Below are 18,488 nucleotides of genomic sequence, written 5' to 3' on the forward strand. Positions count from 1 at the left end.
AGAAAGGGAAATGTGCTTATAATATATTAGACAAACTACAAATTCGGTATTATTAAAAATCATATGTACTAGCAGGTGCTTAATAAGTGTTTATTAAATAATTCTCTACTGAAAGACATTGATCAAGATACATGTGATAAACCAACTTTGTATCACTTAGTCCCTCTATCCCCTTTTATTCTATTTGACTTTTGGCTACATACTCAAAGGTCAAGTTAAATTTTTTACTACGACTGCATCCCATTGTGTTGGCAACTTGACCTTAAAATTTCTTACAATGTTCTTGCCCGTATGAAGTTTGCATTCTAATCATGCTGTCTGTAATTAAAACAAGCCAGCGAATACACAAAAAATGTACTTGTTAGTGGTGTTTATTTTCATCAAAATTTTATCCTCATTCAATATAAAAATACGATACTCTTATTTTTGTAATAATTTCTACTTAATCTTTTTTTTCATGCTAGCATGAAAATTCCTAATTCTAATGTTAGCATTTGCCTAATACACCTCTGTCCTCCTTTTCATTTTTAATGTTTTTGGTATATTTTATCTTGAGAGTGTATCTTTTTAATAGGAGAGTTAATTCTATTCACATTTGTTATTACAAATAATATTTGGACATATTTATGTCATAAGTATGTAGGGTTTTTTATACTACTGATTTATTCTGAGGAATAACTAGGCCATTTAAAAAATATATAGATTAAAGTAGCCTGAAGAGGAGATTACAAATGAAGAAATGAGATATTAAGGAACCAAGGGAAATTCACTTGGTCAAAAGATGAAAGATGGTCAAAAAACTCAAAAAGCTCCAGGGAAATTAAGTAAAGTGATGACTGACTTTAGCAGCTCAAAAGTCAACAATGTGCTCTTATTTTCAGCAAGTCAAGGAAAGAATGGGAGGTAAAATCAAGTGCAAAAAATGCATATTATCTTCTCTAAGAGGTCTTGCTCTCCTCTCACTTTGTATTTACACTCTGTTCATTTCCTTTCTCTCTCTCTGTCTCTGTCTCTCTCTGTCTCTGTCTCTGTCTCTGTCTCTCTCTGTCTCTGTCTCTGTCTCTGTCTCTCTCTCTCTCTGTCTCTCTCTCTCTCTCTCTCTCTCTCTCTCTCTCACACACACACACACACTTATCAACAGTCATAATAAAAAGAACCTGGGCATACAACAAACATTAATTCTCAATAAAACATCTGGGGCTGTACTGATCATCTGAGCTAATTCTCTAGAACAGCATTTGCTGCACACACCATTGCTATTTAACCAGAAAACATCAATCACTGCAGTTACAGGCCAGGATAGTTGTCATCTACTCTCAGGAGTTAATTTTCCAAACTCAAGGGTCTTTATTCCAGGCTTCATAAACTGCGACCCAGGACTTTTAAATTTTTTTTAGTGTCGTAGACTCTTCTACATTCTTGTTTGCATCTTTGCTAATTCACTGCTATGGTAATATAGCCTCTGAGGGAAGACTTTCTTAAATTGACAATAGGATCCTCTAACGAGAGACAAAAAATTAAATTTAAATTCCACTGACTACAAAGAAATAGATCAGTAATACTTATTTACTAAATGGTTCCTCCTTTTAATTGTTTTAATCACTTTTGAAGGAACAGCAACATTTACTACTTGGAAATTTCACTAATATCTAATGTTGTCTGCCAATTTGCAGTCTTGCAGCCAAATTAAGTTTGTATAATAGAAGCAAGATGAATGACGATTCAGATAATTTAAGTTCAGATCTGAATTGTACCTCTTTCTAGTCAGGTAAAATTGGGCACATCACTGAATTTTCAGAACTTTGGTTTCTTAATTCCTCAACTATAAAACAAAACTAGCATCTGCAGGAGTGCTACTGAATTAACTGAAATAGTTAATTCAGTAAACAAGTAAACAAGTGACACACTTGTTTACTGGAAACAGATAAAATAATAATATATATTATTAAGAGAGGCAGTATGACCCTTTTAGAGTTAGAACCAATCAGATCTGTATTCAAATCCCCACTTTCCCACTTACCAGCTATACTAACCTGAGCAAAACATTTAACCTCTCTGAGCCTCAGTTTTCTCAAACCTGTAAAGCAGAGGAAACACTAGCTAACCTAATATTTGTTGTGAGAATCCATAATCATGTTTATAAAATATTTAATAATATCTAGTATATAGAAGATGCTCAATAAACATTACATATTATTAACATCATTATTACTGCTACAACTGGGAATATCCAAAATTTTTTTTTGACTAAGAAAAAACATTTGTATAAGGGATTATTTTTGTCTACAAGCTAACTGAGGAATGAAAGAAGTAAAAAAAAAAAAAAAGATGAGACATTTTATGGACAGAAAAAGCATTCACATCCAGTCTAATGTCCTGGCTCATTTTCTAGAACATTTCATTTAATTCAGCTTTCTTGAATTTTTCACCAGACTCCTCATAGCACTTTGGAAAGAGCAAATTATTATGTAACCAAGATGGGAAATGCCACAAATTTTTATTAACTCCAAGAATCCCAAAGACCCTTTCTCCATCTGTTTTTGTTTGGTTATATACAAATCACAGAAGATGTGGACTTAAAATTTATAGTAGAGTAATGTTATTTTTTTCTGGTATTTTAAAATTATAAACCCAAATATATTAAAAATCCCCAAATAAAGTTATTTTATAGTCATATTATATTTCCAGAACTGATTCTTCTTTACTGGTATGTGGCTTTGTATATTCTGTCCACCTATATTGGTTTTAGGAGAAAAAGGTGAAAATAGTAGATGTTTAAGTGCTTAAAACGAATTGTACAAATTGGCACTACAGCCATAGAAAATGTACTTTCATTCGGTCTGATTAAAACTCATCTTTAATTTTATTCCCCAGCATCTGCTTATATTAGACCATCTCAGCTCAATACCCTCTTAAAATCTGAAAAGAGACTGAATCATCTTTCTTCATAACTCTAAAATTATAATCATATGTTTGATTCTAAATGTTGGCCAGGCTCTCTCATTCCAAATTAAATTAATTTTCAAAAGCAAATCTAAATCAGAGATAACCATATGCTCTCATCCTAGTAATAGGCACGTAAAGCTATTTCTAGGATGCTATTTTATTATGCAATCATTAGTGATTCCTTTTCCATGGTTTTCTCTTATGCTAAACTGACCTCAGGAAAATCTAGGTTAGTAAGCATGACATCATATACAACTCCTCAACAAATTATATCAGTAACACCTGCATATCATACATAAAAACACTAGGACAGAAGCCAGAAAGGGTACTTGGAGCATAGCCAAACCTCAGTCTCAGAGGCCACATTTAGCACAAGTGAAGCAGCCCTGACTTAGTTTGGATATGATGGATGGGCTCTGTAAGGCATTGCCATGTCATCAGTCATCGTAGTTATTTGGAGGTGCCTCTTGGCATGACTATGGGGTTGAGGGGGAAAGGCAAAATTCTCAAGTTACTGAAAAGCTGTTAGGAGGTCTGCTTATTAAACTCATTTAAATTCTTCTTTCTGAATGTTAAACCACGCACCCCAAACATCACAGCTGCCTCTGTATAGACATTCGTAAAGCCTCTATCAGGGAACATACAGGAGCCCTGTGTGAAAATGAAAATACAAAGAGATGGCCAAGACTGAGAAGCCAAACCATGTAGCCAAGAGGACAAGATATGCTCAGAAAGAGAAACCTTTATTTGGGAAAAAAAAAAATCTATATCTATATCTATATTTATATCTATATCTATATCTATATCTATCTATATATCTATATCTATCTATATCTATATATCTATATCTATATCTATCTATATATCTATATCTATATCTATCTATATATCTATATCTATATCTATATCTATATATCACCTTTGGAGATAATTACCTGGCTAGATTCTATTCTCAGAGAGGCCAAAGATTTATCCAGCTCAGTATTTTGTCTTCAACAGTGGCTCTAAGCACTTTTTTCTGGAAGGATCTGACTACTGTCACTGCCAGCAACCTTAATTAAAAAAAAAAAAAATCTAGGCATGTACCTATACTTCCTTAGAAAATTCTAATAGATTCTTACAGGGAATTGTAGGTAGTGGGATGGTTCTTTTAGTGCCTGTACTATATTCCCAACTGAAAGGAGGATCTGTCCTAGACAGCGGAGATTCTCAATATTTTAGCTGATGGTAGGTCAGAAAATGGAATACGGAACATATCAATGACAGCAGTAAAAAGAAAGTAGAAGCCCAAAGCGTCTTCCATTTATCATTATCAGAGGAACATCAGGAACCACAAGCTTAATTCCTGTTAAGATAATCTTAAATTTTGTCATCTCCCTTGTATGTTATTTTGACTACTTTGACTCTTTCCCAATACAAATCTAAAAGAACATAGGGGTACTTCTTGGCCAATTTTTTGCCGAAAGCCTATAATCAGAAGGATAAAAATGTTGATGTTTCAAAAGCTACTTTTGTCTGGAAATCAAGCATTTGAACTCTGTTTCCAGCTGGGCCAGAGATAGAGGTCAGAGGCCCAGGCTCTGTCCAGAATGGGGAGACTTGTAAGAATAGTTCTCCCCACTGAGATGGGGTGTCTAAGACTTATTCCCTCCGGTTTAGAGTGAAGACCTAGACTTGACCCACCTCCTCTCGACCCTGGAGAACTTTAGAAAGGACTGCCTTGGTATCATGCATACCTGAAAAGAAAAATGGAAGGAAAAAGGAAACAGGTTTTGACTGAGTGTAGCTTCAGAAGAACCATAGGATAAATTTGGACCTAGGGTAGACCACCTCAGCTTTTCTGGAGACCCTAAATGGTTTGAGGGAGCCCAAATAATAGAACCTAAGGTATCTGACAAAAGCAAAGGTAAATTCCCTCTAACCAAAATCACTCAAAAAGAAATCAAAATCCTGATTAGCCAATAATAATAATTATAAAAATAAATGATTAGTTATAAATATTTCCTCAAAGAAAATCCCAAGCCTATTTGTCTTTATTAAAGAACACTATTACTGCCATTCAAGGAAGAAATAATTCCAGTCTTACATAAACTCTCAAAGAGTGACACGGCAGTGATAATAAAACCAGATAAGGATAATATGACACAGAAAATTGACAGACCGATCTCTTTCATGAACATAAATGCACTAAATAAGTAAAATCCAGCACACACACAAAAATACCTCAGCACTAAGCTGTTTTTTTTTTTAATCCAAGAATGCAGAATTTATTTGACATTCAAAAATCAAATGACATAAATAAGTATATATTAGAGTAAGGGGGGAAATTATATTATCATCTCAATAAATGCAGATAAAATATTTGATAAAGTTCTAAGTCTATTTATTATAAAAACTTTTAGCAAACTAGGAATAGAAAACACATTAGTGATTTTTTTTTCTGTATTAATGATGTGTAACAAACCATTGTGAAGCTTGGTTTATTAGAAAAATAATTACAAATCAGTAGAGAGATTATGGCTCTGATGAGCTCAGCATAACCGATCGACTTAACAGGCTGAGTGTTGTGTTTAGGTCTACTGCATGTATAGGCATACTTCATTTTTACTGTACTTCACAACTATGCCATTTTTCACAAATTGAAGGTGTGTGGCAACTCTGTATTGCAGAAGTCTGTTGAAATCATTTTCCCAACAGCATTTGCTCACTTTGTGTTTCCATGTCATTTTCCAGTGCAATATTTAAAACTTTATTATTATATTTGCTATGATAACCTCTGACCAGTGATCTTTGATGTCATTATTATAATTATTTGGGGTACCACAATCCATGCCCACAGAAGATGCTGAATTTAAGCAATAAATGTTATGTGTATTATGACTGTCCCGCTGACCAGTTGTTCCCATATCTCCCTCCTTCTCCTCAGGCCTCCCTATTCTCTGAAACAAAACAAAACAAGAACAACAAAAAACCCTAAAACTAGGTCAATTAATAATCCTACAATGGCTTATGTCTCTCACTTTTAATCAAAAGCTAGAAATGATTAAGCTTAGTGAGGAAGGCATTTTGAAATCTGAGGTAAGCTAAACGCTAGACTAAAAGCTTGAGTGAAATGGTGAGCCAAGTTGTCAATGCAAAAGAAAAGTTCTTGAAGGAAATAAAAGGTGCTTCTCCAGTGAACCAAAGAATTAAAGAAAGCAAAACAACTGTATTGCTGATATGAGGAAAGTTTCAATTATCTGAGAAGGTCAAACGACCCACAACAATCCTTTAAGACAAAGCTTAATACAGAGCAAGGCTCTAACTTTCTTCACTTCTGAAGCTGAGAGTGGTGAGAAGCTACAGAAGAAAGTTTGAAACTAGCAGAGGGTGGTTCATGAAGTTCAAGGAAAGAAGCTGTTCAAGGAGAAGTTAATGCCTGGCTTCAAAATTTCAAAAGTCAGGCTGAGTTTCTTGCTAGGAGTTAATGCAGCTGGTGACTTAAAGTTGCTTATTTACCATTCCAAAAATCCCAGGGCATTTAAGAATTACATTAAATATACTCTGCTTATACTCTCTAAATGGAACAACAAAGTCTGGATCACAGCACATGTGTTTACAACACATTTACTGAATATTTTAAGCCCACTGTTGAGACATATTGCTCAGGAAAAAAAAGGTTCCTTATAATATTATTGCTCATTGACAATGCAACCAGTCACTTAATAACTCTAATGGAGATATATATAAAAATATTAATGTTATTTTCATGCCTGCTTACACAACATCCATTCTGCACCCCATGGGTCCAGGAGTAATTTTAACTTTCAAGTCTTATTACTTAGGAAATACATTTTGTAAGGCTATAGCTGCCATAGATAGCAATTCCTCTGATGGATGTGGACAAAGTAAATTGAAAACCTTATGAAAAGGAGTCACCATTCAAGATACCATTAAGAACATTTATAAGTCCTGGGAAGATGTCAAAATACCAACATTAACAGGGGTTGGGAAGAAGTTGATTTCAATACTCATGAATGACTTTGAGGGGTTCAAAACTTCAGTGAGAGAAGTAACTACCAATATTATAATGGCAACAGAAGTAGAATTAGAAGTGTAGCCTAAACGTGTGACTGAATTACTGTAATTTCATGATAAAACTTTAAGGCACGAAAAGTTGCATCTTATGGATGAGCAAAGAAAGTAGTTTCATGAGATGGAATATACTCCTGATAAAGATGCTGTGAAGACTGTTGAAATGACAACATAGGATTTAGAGTATCATTTAAATTTAATTGATAAAGCAGTGGCAGGGTTTGAGAGGACTGACTCCAGTTTTGAAAGAAGTTCTACTATGGGTAAAATACTATCGGATAGCATGGATGCTACAGAGAAATAGTTTGAGAAAGGAAGAGCCAACTTATGTGGCAAACCTCATTGTTGCCTTATTTTAAGAAATTGTTACGGCCACCCCAACCTTCAGCAATCACCACTCTGATCAATCAGCAGCCATCAATATCAAGGCAAGACCCATCAATGGCAAAAAGTTTATAACTCACTGAAGGCTCAGATGATGGTTACCTTTTTTTAAGCAATAAAGTATTTTTTAACCAAAGTATGTACAATTGTATTTTTAGACATAATGCCATTGTATACTTAACAGACTTTCACATAGTGTAAACATGATATTTATATGCACTAGGAAACCAAAAAAATTGTGTGACTTGTTCTAATGAAATACACACTTTATTGTGGTGATCTGGAACCAAACCCACAATATCTCTGAAGTATGCCTGTATTTTCTCATGCTGCTGGACAATCAGCTATCAAGGCATATGTTTCTCAGAGTAGCTGGCAGAAGGCTGTGAAGACAAGCAAACCAGGCAAGCACAATTAAAATATTTGCTTACATCACATGCACTGACAATCCATTGGTCAAAAAGAGGTCATCTGGTCAAGTGCAATATCAGAGAATAAGGAAATGTATTCCACCAACATTGGGAAGCAATGAGCAACTATATAGCAGAGTGTATGGACATATGATTCTAACATAAAGAGGGAGTAAAGTATTAGAAACAATAATCTAATATGCTATAGAGGAAAAACTTCCTTAATCTGATAAAGGTAAGCTATAGAAACACTACAGCCAACATTGCATATAATGGAGAAAAGTTGGGCATTTTCCTTTTTTAGAAATATGACAAGGTTTGCTGCTATCTTTACTACTATGCAATGTTTAACATTTGAAAGAACTGCCAAACTGTTTTCCATATTGGCTCACAATGTTACATTTTTTTTTCTTTTTTTAACAATTGTAGCCATCTTAGTGACTATGAAGTGGTATTCCATTGTGGTTTTGATATGCATTTTCCTAATGGCTAATTATGTTGAACATATTTTTACTTGGTCATTTGTGTATCCTTTTTGGACAACTGTCTTATCCAAATTCTTTGCCCATATTTTTAATTGGGTTGTTTTTTATTGTTAACTTGTGTGAGTCTTTCATGTATTCTAGATATGTTTTTTTCCTATCAAATATATAATTTGAAAATATTTTCTCTCATTCTATGTGGGCTGTCTTCCACTTTCATGATGGTGTCCTTTGAAGCACAAAAGTTTTTAATTTTGATGAAGTCTAATTTATCCATTTTTTTTTTCTTTTTTCACTTGTGCTTTAGTTGTTGTATCCAAGAAACCATTGCCTAACCTAAGGTTACAAAGATTTATTTTCATGCTTTCTTTCTTCTGAGAGTTCTATAGAGTTAGCTCTGACACTTAGAATTATGATTTATTTAGAGTTCATTTTTGTGTATGATGTGAGGTAGCAATTCAAATTTGTATTTTTTTTAATGTGAATACTAATTTTCCCAGCATCATTTGTTGAAAAAACTGTTCTCTCCCCATTAACTGGTCTTCACACCATTGTTAAAAATAAATTGACCATAAACACATTCTGTTCTCTCAACCACATTCCAGTGACCTATATGTCTATTCTATAGCCATACTACACTGTTTTGATTACTATAACTTTGTAGCAAGTTTTAAATTGGCATGTGTGAGACTTCCAACTATGTTCTCCTGTCTCATGACTGTTTGGCTAGTCTGGGTTCCTTGAAATTCTATAGACATTTTTGAACAAGCCTGTCAATTAATTCTAAAAATGCAACTTGGATTTTGAGAGGTATTGAATTGCATATGTCATTATTTTGTAAAGTATTGCCATCTTAACAATATTAAGTCTTTCTATCCATGAACATGGAATGTTTTTCCATTTATTAATGTCTTATGTAATTTATTTAAATAAAGTTTTGAAGTTGTATGTCTTATCCTTATTTTCTTAAAAAAAAAAAAACCTATTCCTAAGAATTTTATGTTTACTTTTTGGTGCTATTGTGAGTGAAATTGTTTTCTTAATTTCACATTCAGTTTGCTCACTGGCAGTGTCAAAAATTATTTTTATATATTGATCTTGTCTTCTGCAACTCAGAAAAATGAGCGCATAACTTGAATAGGCACTTCACATACACACACACACACACACACACACACACAGACACAACCCAAATCCAAATAACCAGTAACCCAATGAAAAGGTGCTGAACATTAGAAAAACAAAAAATTAAAGCCATGATAAGATACGAACACTCACCCATCAAATTGAGAAAGAATAAAAGTCTGACAGTACTTCATGTAGGCAATGGTATAAGCATCAGGAACTGTTCTATTTGTAGGAGTGTAAATTGTTATGGTAACTTTAGAAAACTATCATTATCTGGTAAAACTGAATATATGCAAACACTAATATCCAGCAATTCCACTCTATACATATATACCTGAAAGATATTTTTGCTTACATACACCAATATTCACATTTAAAAATGTCATTGCAATATTGCTCATAGTAACCAACTTTTTGAAAGAATGCACATGCTCACTATTGGTAGTATGGGTATATATAAAATGTATTACATCGTTATAGTGGGATACCACATCAAAATAGATCTGAATAAATACAGATATGTAGACAAACTTACAAATGTGTGTGGAGAAAAAAGCAAGTCATAAAATAGTATTAAGTATTATTCTATTCACATATAGTTCAAGAACAGGTAGTACTAATCTAATTTTTAATGATGCATAAACAGGTGGTAAAAAAAAATCTAAAGAAAAAAAAAGAGTGCTAGAAAAATCAGGATAGGGTCATAGTTGCTGTAAGATGCCCCAGGTTGCTTTATAGTGACATAATAAAGACAAAGTGATGAAGAATGTATGAAAAATTCTGTGGTTCCTATAATGCTGTTTCACAACTTCGTGGAGTTATACAGGTGTTACAGACAAATGTTAAAATGTACCTATGATTTAAAGTATGCAATTTTCTGCATATCGCATTTTATAATAAAAATGTTTAAGCCAATAAACAAATGCATTGCTCTTTCCTGATAAGATTACATTGACCTATGACTTAGTTCATCCTGCCACTTATCAGAGATAGATGCTTGCAAATTTTAAAGTTTCCGAAATGGAAATTTTACACTGAAACCCAACACAGAAAACATATCAAACCTAGATGCTCTGTTTAAAGTGGGGGATGAGAGGTCTGGATTATGTTTCACTTAAATCTCTCCCTGAACATCCTTCTCTCAACATATAAGAAATCATAGAACTCCGGGGTATGAACAGTTTGGAAAACACTGTTCAAGGCTGTTGAGGCAGGAAAATATCTTGGATTTCACCTAACTGAAGCTTCTTATTTTACAGAGAAGGCTTTATGACATGCCCAAGTTCATCTAGCTAGTTAATGGCAGAGTTGGTTTGAAACCTACCTTTGATTTTTAATGATGTATTTATTTTCACAGCTTAGTTTTACAATGAACATAGCATTGAAAATCACTCATCTATAGTTTCCAATGTCTTTCAGAATTATTCTTATGGCAACTAGTTCTATTAGCAATGCATTTTCAATAAACCAATGCACAAAATTCTCTGGGGATGTGTATGCATTAATAAATATACATCTATACTACATACCATAGATACATATTAATAAACATGTTATAATGTATATTCAAGTATATATATCCTAAAAAATATAAGGCCACTATATTAAAAAAGTTAAAATCAGTTGAGCTCCTTTAACCTCAAAGAAAAAAACAAGAGGAAGCATTTATCGCTGGGTAGGTGAAAATAGGCAGTGTTTCTTCTCCACTAAGTTAAGCGAGATAAAACGGGTAGAACAGAGCAGGATCAGAGATTTAAAACATTATCTATCTATCAGAAGACTTTCCTCATGAGTGTTAAATGTAGAAGTAAAATGTATCACATCTTTAAAATAAAAAGATTCAAAAATACTTTTCTCTGACGGTTTGTAAAATAGAATAGATTTCTATGGGAATTTTAGAGTAAAATACCCCTTTCTTCGGTGGCATTTTATGCATAACGACATAAGACTCAGGCTTTTACGGAGGTGTGGTCACAGCGTCAGCCTCGCTCCATTCCCAGCCTTGTGCGCAGCCCAGGAAGTGTGCCGCCCATATCTGCCTTCAAAATATATCTTGCCAGTTAGCTGTGATCAGCAATGTTCGAGCCAGGGTCACACTCTTCCTGGACAGTCTCTAGCAAATGTTTCAGCCAAGCAGAGGTACCAGGCACCATCTCTGATGCTATGGATGCCTCTGTGGGCAATTTTGTGCCTCAGAGCCCATGGGACTGGCTAAGACTCTGTGCTGCTGCACTGCAGTCTAAAGCTCTTCCTACCCAATCTTCTTTCCCTTCCCTTCTCCTTTAATGGGTAGCACACCTACTTCATGACCTAAAGTTTTTCCTTGACTCTTCTTGCTCCTTCTTCCTTTTATATTTCTTTCATGAGCATTAACTCCGATAAATCTCTGGCACTCTGAATTATCTTTGTATCCCAAAGGACCCAATGGACACAGAGGGGCAGAGAAGCTCTGATCACTTCAATCTGTGCTTTTTTTCTTCCCTAAGGACACTACAATATCCAGTTACATAAAAGATGGAAATCATTTTACTTCATTATAGTATATGCAGTTTAGAAAGAAACGAATTTTTAAAAATTAACATACTAGTCTAGGAAAACTTATCATGCCCACAAAATGGTTCCTTTCCAGAAAAATTTTGAAAGGACTTCTTTTCACTCAACCCCATTCATACCTTCCTTCTCTATAAGATTTAGATAAAAAATAAGGACTAAGAAAGGCAGGACACCTAAAGGATCTCTCTCGTCCTCCATCACAGTTTGAATGCTCATGGCCTACTCACCCATAGCTACCCTTAGTTCTACTACCAGACATTCTGAACACAGCGTTAGCCCCAGTTGTGGCTTTTTCTTTGGTGTCATTGGAATTGATAAATGAGAGCCCAGGGAGAAAAATAATGAAAGGGTTATATCTTAGTTGGCTTGAAGGTAATATTTATAGAATTCTCTATTCCTATGGATCTTTGGAACCCTTTGGGCCACTGACTTCCAACACACACACGCACACATGTGCACACACATACACTCACACACACAGAAATACACATAGACACACGCATAAAACTCAAGCACTCTACTCTCTACATCTCCATATTCATACATCTATGACTTACACTGTCTCATCTCTCTTCCTACATGAAATACAATCACTTTTAGAGTGGTTATTTTGGTCTTGTTGTCCTATGTATCTTTGTACCCAGGCATCTACCTTAATAGCAGAATTATGGCAGGAATAAAATAATTCAAGGAGAAAGGAAGAGGGAGGAACTAAATGAATCTAGGATCCATTTAAGTTTAAGATATACCTAGACAAGTAATTTGTTTCTAAACCTCAGTTTTCTCATCAGTAGAATGGGGATATAATGTCTTTAGAATAGTTTTCTAGTGCATAATGTAAAATTGGAATACTCTTAAATCAGAAAACGATTTGTGTTTGCCCAAAATTATGCTACATTTTTACATTTTTAAAAGTAAATATTAAATATCAATTTGTGTTAAGAATAATTCATTTAGTTTTAAAGGTCTATGTTCTGAGATTATTGTGCTACAACGAAATTTCATTTAATTCTCACCCTTACCCCTCCATCATTCTTTCAGCTGCAAAGTTTTATTTATATAATAAATATTTTCACTTACGTTCACCACGACAGCCTGAGTTTTCTCATATATTCGTGCAGGTAGACTTAAAAAACCATCCAGATATTTTGTGGATGAAGCAACTATACTAGCATTACAGAGTAAAATCTTCCAGAAAGAAATTGTTTAGACTAGTACATGTGACCTATTTGTTGAATTCTCCCAGAAGGCTTTATGCAAAGAAGAATTTCTTCTCCCTTTAGATTAAATCAAATATAGATTGCCAACACATTGCCAACACAAAGATTCACTGAACCGCCATCCAGTAGGTTGACTCACTTGAATTTATAGTTATGATAAAGTCACTTGTGAAAACAAACTGAAGCTGGTAATCAGTGAGAACTAACCCCTCATTTAAAATCTAGTCCACGAATGGAGTTGTACCACTATGGCTGTAAACATTAGTTCATGTAAATGCCGCTTCCCCCACCCCTACCCCCTAGATAGCTCTGAATGACAAGCTTGATGGAAAGGAAGGGGGAATATTGGGCCCACAACATTGTTCACCAAATGTAGTGACTAAAGAGAACAAGCAATTCCGTCTGGGACCGAGAGTCGTTGGCAGCTATCAGGGCAGCTTTTGCCTTTGTGGCACAACAAAGTTTTTTATTTTTTTATTTTTTTTATTGTTTTTCTAAAGGGGATGAGTACAATAATTTTTTAACATTGGCTCCTTTGTGTTGCAGACAGTCTGTTAGCACACATTTTCAGATTCACTTGAGAAAGGAAACAAAATAAAAGTGTGGGTGCATGTTAATTACCCAGAAACATGGCATACCAGATGGGAACCAAGGTCTGCTTCAGTCTGATAGGTAAATAATGCTTCCTAGTCCCCTTGTTCCCTTTGAAAACCAAATTTTGAATTACTTTCCCTCCAATTACTGTTAATTCAGGAAATAACCAAGGGCAACAAGAAAGCCACATTTACAAGTGGACCAGAAAGAAGGAAGGTAAATATTTTTCCCTCTTGCTAAATTCTGCAGAACTTCTGGGTCCAGAAGAAGTCATGAGAAATTCTTACAATGCCTAAAAGCGTGGTGTCGGCTTTCAGTCAAAACACAAGCACTGGAGAAAATAAGTTTACTTTTCCAAAGCATGCTTACTGTTTCAGGCCTTGTTTGCCTCTTTGGTATAGGTGTGATGATTTTGACTTCAAGGTTACCCTTACTGGGTTCTGTAATAAGCCCTCTTGTATTACTCATAGGAGATTTAAAAAATTCATTGTCAGTATATACTGTCATGGGCCATTCTAAGAAAAACAAAACTTGCTTTTTTAAAACATCTTTCTGCTGAGTTGAGTATACACAATAAATTCTGTGTGACATTTCATTTACTATGTATTACCTCAGTGTGCTCCATGGTTGAAAGCATTAACTTCCATAATATGTTTGTGAATCTGAGGGGCAGGGTAGTTGGCTATGATCGTTGTTACAAATGAGGGATGTGACAGGTGAAGAGAGGAATTAACCTACGAGAGAACTTAGTGGCTTGAGTATAAACCAAGCAACTGGGAGAAGCTGGCAAGAAAGCATAGCTTCCTCACTCTGTTGGAGTCCCACAGTCTGGCACACATGCAGTTAGGGAAGACATCAGACAAGATGAGAGGCACAGGAGAACCATGACCTCCCAGTGGGACTAGTGATGATGGATGTTGAGGATTAAGCCAAAGCACAGAGATAACAGCCACTTGCACGTTTAAGAACAAATATCTCTTCTTCCCAAGCTTTGACATCATGTATGCTTCACACATTTACATATAACCCCGAGTAAAGGGTCAGAGAAGATATCCTCAAGTTGATGGAGGTTGTTACTACCCTCCCTGGCAGAATAAGTTCTCAAAAATAAATAAATAAATAAATAAATAAATAAATAAATAAATAAGCAAACAAACGAGTAGGTAGATAAATAAATAAATAAATATCAGGTTTCGTTTTAATAAAATAAAATAAAAAATTATTTTGTGTAACTGAGTTTGTTAATGGAGGATCAGGCTTATAATGTTTATAGATAATATTGTAGTTTGAGATAAAGCAATTAGAGAGAACGGAAAAAAATTTTCTAAATGAATTTTGGGAAAGGCAAAAATGAACAGCTTACCAATTCTGCCGAGGGAATTTTCATGTTTCAGAATATTGGCCTAGCTATATAGAAGAGTTTCCTGTATGCTAAGAGCTTTGCCTGCATTAACTTACCTACAACTCCTAACAGCCTGGACTATTATCTCCAATTCTCAGATTAGAAAGTGAATGCTCGTAGCAGTAAATGACTTGCTTGGAATTTGAAACTGGGCTAGAAGGAATCTAAAGGTACAAAACACAGAACCTTAACCTCAGTACTCCGCTGCACCCTGAATGTGCAGAACCGATGCAAAGTAGGAGGCGCTATTTAAAGCATCCTCCTCTTACTCCCTAACAGCCTTGGCTCAGAATCCTAGCAGAATTTGGAGCAAGGATTCTTCCCCTTCAGAATGCCACCTGAAACTACAAATTCATCATGGCTCGTTTATTTCATTCATTTCCCAGTCTCTTCATGGTGTGATTAGCTTTAATTACTTTTTCCCCAATAAAACTACCACTTTTTAATGTCTTCAGGTAAAATGCCATGTAACTGAAAAATACAATTAAACTCATCTCTCCCTTCGGAAAATTTCTACTTATCTGAAATGAAATGGTTTTCATAGCACTCATCTTTTTACTAGGTTAAACAATCATCATTTTCCCCCAAATATAGGTGGGAAAGTGTCCATTTTTATAAAAAAGAAAATTAGGAAGAAGAATGGCTGTCAACAAAATTATAATTTGAGAAAACAAAATATTTTTGTTTAAAAAAATTAAAGGTTATACATTGAATGAACAGAATAATGTTTCCTTTTTTTGTACCTTTTTGTTTTCCTCTCTGACATCAATGTCACTTTTTCATTTCACATAAACTGACTCAGTTTTAAGTAGCACCTCCCTATAGACAGAGAATCTAATAAGAAATATGGATTCAACTTCCAGATGACAGACTGGCCCAGTTTCCAGAACAGAAACCAAGATTTGATTTAAAATAAAAAACCAGATAGTTTCTCAAAAAATAAAAATAAAAAATAAAAAAACCTGTTGCCTAATCATCCAAAGAGCCTGCTCAAGTCACCAGTTTAGTTTATCCAAGGCATCCTCTGTAGTTTTCCATTCATTATAGCTTGCAACAACATGCCATATTGTTTACCTCTGTTTTGAATATAAGCTCCCCTTGCCCAGCTGGGCAGTTTTCCTTCTGCCATGTTTGCTGTCCTTTCTAAAGCTCCTTTGTTGATTTATTTTCCTCTACTTGACCTTTAACAGTTGAAATTTCTCAAAGTTCAACCCTTGGCCCTCTTTTACCCAACATTCTCTCTCCAAATGATTTGGTAAGCTCCTATGGCTTTTGTTACTGTCATAATGCAAGGGCAACTAAAGGTCTATCTTTAGACCAGAACTCTCTCTGAGCTCCAGGACCCTATGTCCAGAGACAGCTAATATTTATTGACTACTCACCAAGTGCTATACCAAGTGGTATACATGTATGTTTTCAATTTACTCTTTTATATACTTTTATATTTAACTCTTTTTTTGTAAGTATACATATAATAACATATATATTCTTTTTAAAATTTAAATGATAAGAAATGAAGAGTCATCTCGGGCTACCTACTGTCCTCTTCCTATAACACCTCATCTCGTTTCCACTCTTGAATGTTAGTTTTATGTGTATTCTCACTTAATATTCACAACAACTCAATGCAGATACTATTATTATTAACTCCATTTTAAAGATGGGGAAAGTGATGCCTAAGAAGATGTAAAAGCTTGTCCAGGGTCTCGCGGATGGTAAATAGTAGAATAGGGATTACAAATTCAGGTTCATCTCACTTCAGCCCTTCTACTCTTCCGTTTTCATTTTGCCACTTCACTTGGGTGTCTCTCAGAGGAACCCCAAATTCAACAGTTCAGTCTCGAACTCATACTTTTCCTGCTTCGTACCCACTCACCAAGCTCAGTCCTCTTTGAGTTTTAATGTCAGCAAATTACAGTCAAATTCTCATATGTTATTGAGGAAACTTAGGGTCACCCTTAATACCACTTCCTTTTTCATAATTCATATCTAATCGGTCATATCTAATTGGTCCCCTTGTCCATATCATCTTAAATCTCTCCCAGTTCTGTAGGTTTCTCTCTATCACCACTGGTACCAGCACCTCTTCACTAAATATGCTTCCAGACTTGCTACTTTCCAAATCAACCTACACATGAGCACCAAATGGACCTTTTAAAAACGCTCACATTGGAGCATGTCACTTCCCTCTTTAAAATCTTTGGTTTCCCACTGCTCTTAGAATAAAGGAAAATATCATTATTAGGGCTTACAAGGCTCTCTTCAGCCCAATCCATGCCCACTTTCCTGGCCTCTTGGCCCCAGTCTCTGCTCCAGTCACAAAAGTCTTCTCTCAGGTCCTCAAATAAGTCAGTCCCCTTTAGCCATAGAACCTTCACATCTGCTGTTTCTTCTCCTTGGAGCTCTTTTTCCCTTCTTCTTAACATACATATAACTCTGTTCAATATGCAAACCTTAAGTTACCCAGAAGAGCTTTTATTGACCCTCTAATCTATTTCTAGCTCCATTCCAATATGTTTATAAAACTCCTTTTTCTGTATTCATTATATTTATATGATATATTCAATTGACTAGTTTAATATGTTTTCTTTAATAAACCATAAGCTCCAAGAGGGTGAGAACAGTATCTCTCTCACTCACTCCTGATTATAGCAGGCTCATAATAATTTATGAAATGAAATTCAGTATGACCCTTAATATGTAGTGTACTTAATTTGCCCTCAAGTTTTCAGTCCCAGAAAAGAGGGATGGCAGCATGAGGTTAGAGTCACGTTACCTTTTTAGGCAAGTTGGATTCATGCCCAGCCAGTCTGGCTTCTGGTAAGAGTATTTCGAGACAGTTTAAATAGTTTGAGAAGTTAAAGATGTTCTCCAGTGGACAATCCTAAAGAACAGAAATGGGGCACTTTAAATCTTGACCTTCTTCCTTCTCTCTCCCCTTCATCCCGAGAGTTGTCAGAGGAACTCTAAACATCACAAAGCAAGATTACTGGAAAATCTTTTGCAAACTCACGTCTCTGTGTATTTCCAAACAGTACTACTTTAATTGATTCAAGTTTGCAAAATTGGATTCTAATTTCAAAACAACTCCCCAAACAATTCACCACAGAACAGAACGTTAGAATTATGGTAGGTATAATTAAAATGCCAGTGCATGCTAATATTGTCTCTTACTCCATTGCTTCCACCCATAATTGGTTTTCCGTACCAACAAAGAAACAGCTGTATGATCAGTGGGCTTCCATCTGTAAGCGTCCATCTGCAGTTTCTTTTGCACTTTGTAACAAGTGGATCT

At 35.0% G+C, this 18,488-nt stretch overlaps 1 long non-coding RNA gene across 1 annotated transcript in view; it reads right to left on the minus strand.

Moving 5' to 3' along the window:
• Positions 1 to 18,488, minus strand: part of LOC107517427 — a 148,898-nt gene that overhangs the window by 42,117 nt on the left and 88,293 nt on the right. The window contains exons 2-3 of the long non-coding RNA XR_004952528.1: positions 18,402 to 18,486; positions 17,970 to 18,077 (exon numbers count right to left, since the gene is read on the minus strand). This is a non-coding gene — a long non-coding RNA (uncharacterized LOC107517427). The remainder of the gene's footprint in view (positions 1 to 17,969; positions 18,078 to 18,401; positions 18,487 to 18,488) is intronic.

The sequence above is a fragment of the Rousettus aegyptiacus genome, unplaced genomic scaffold, assembly GCF_014176215.1.
Source record: "Rousettus aegyptiacus isolate mRouAeg1 unplaced genomic scaffold, mRouAeg1.p scaffold_m13_p_8, whole genome shotgun sequence".
NCBI classification, from domain to species: Eukaryota; Metazoa; Chordata; class Mammalia; order Chiroptera; family Pteropodidae; genus Rousettus; species Rousettus aegyptiacus.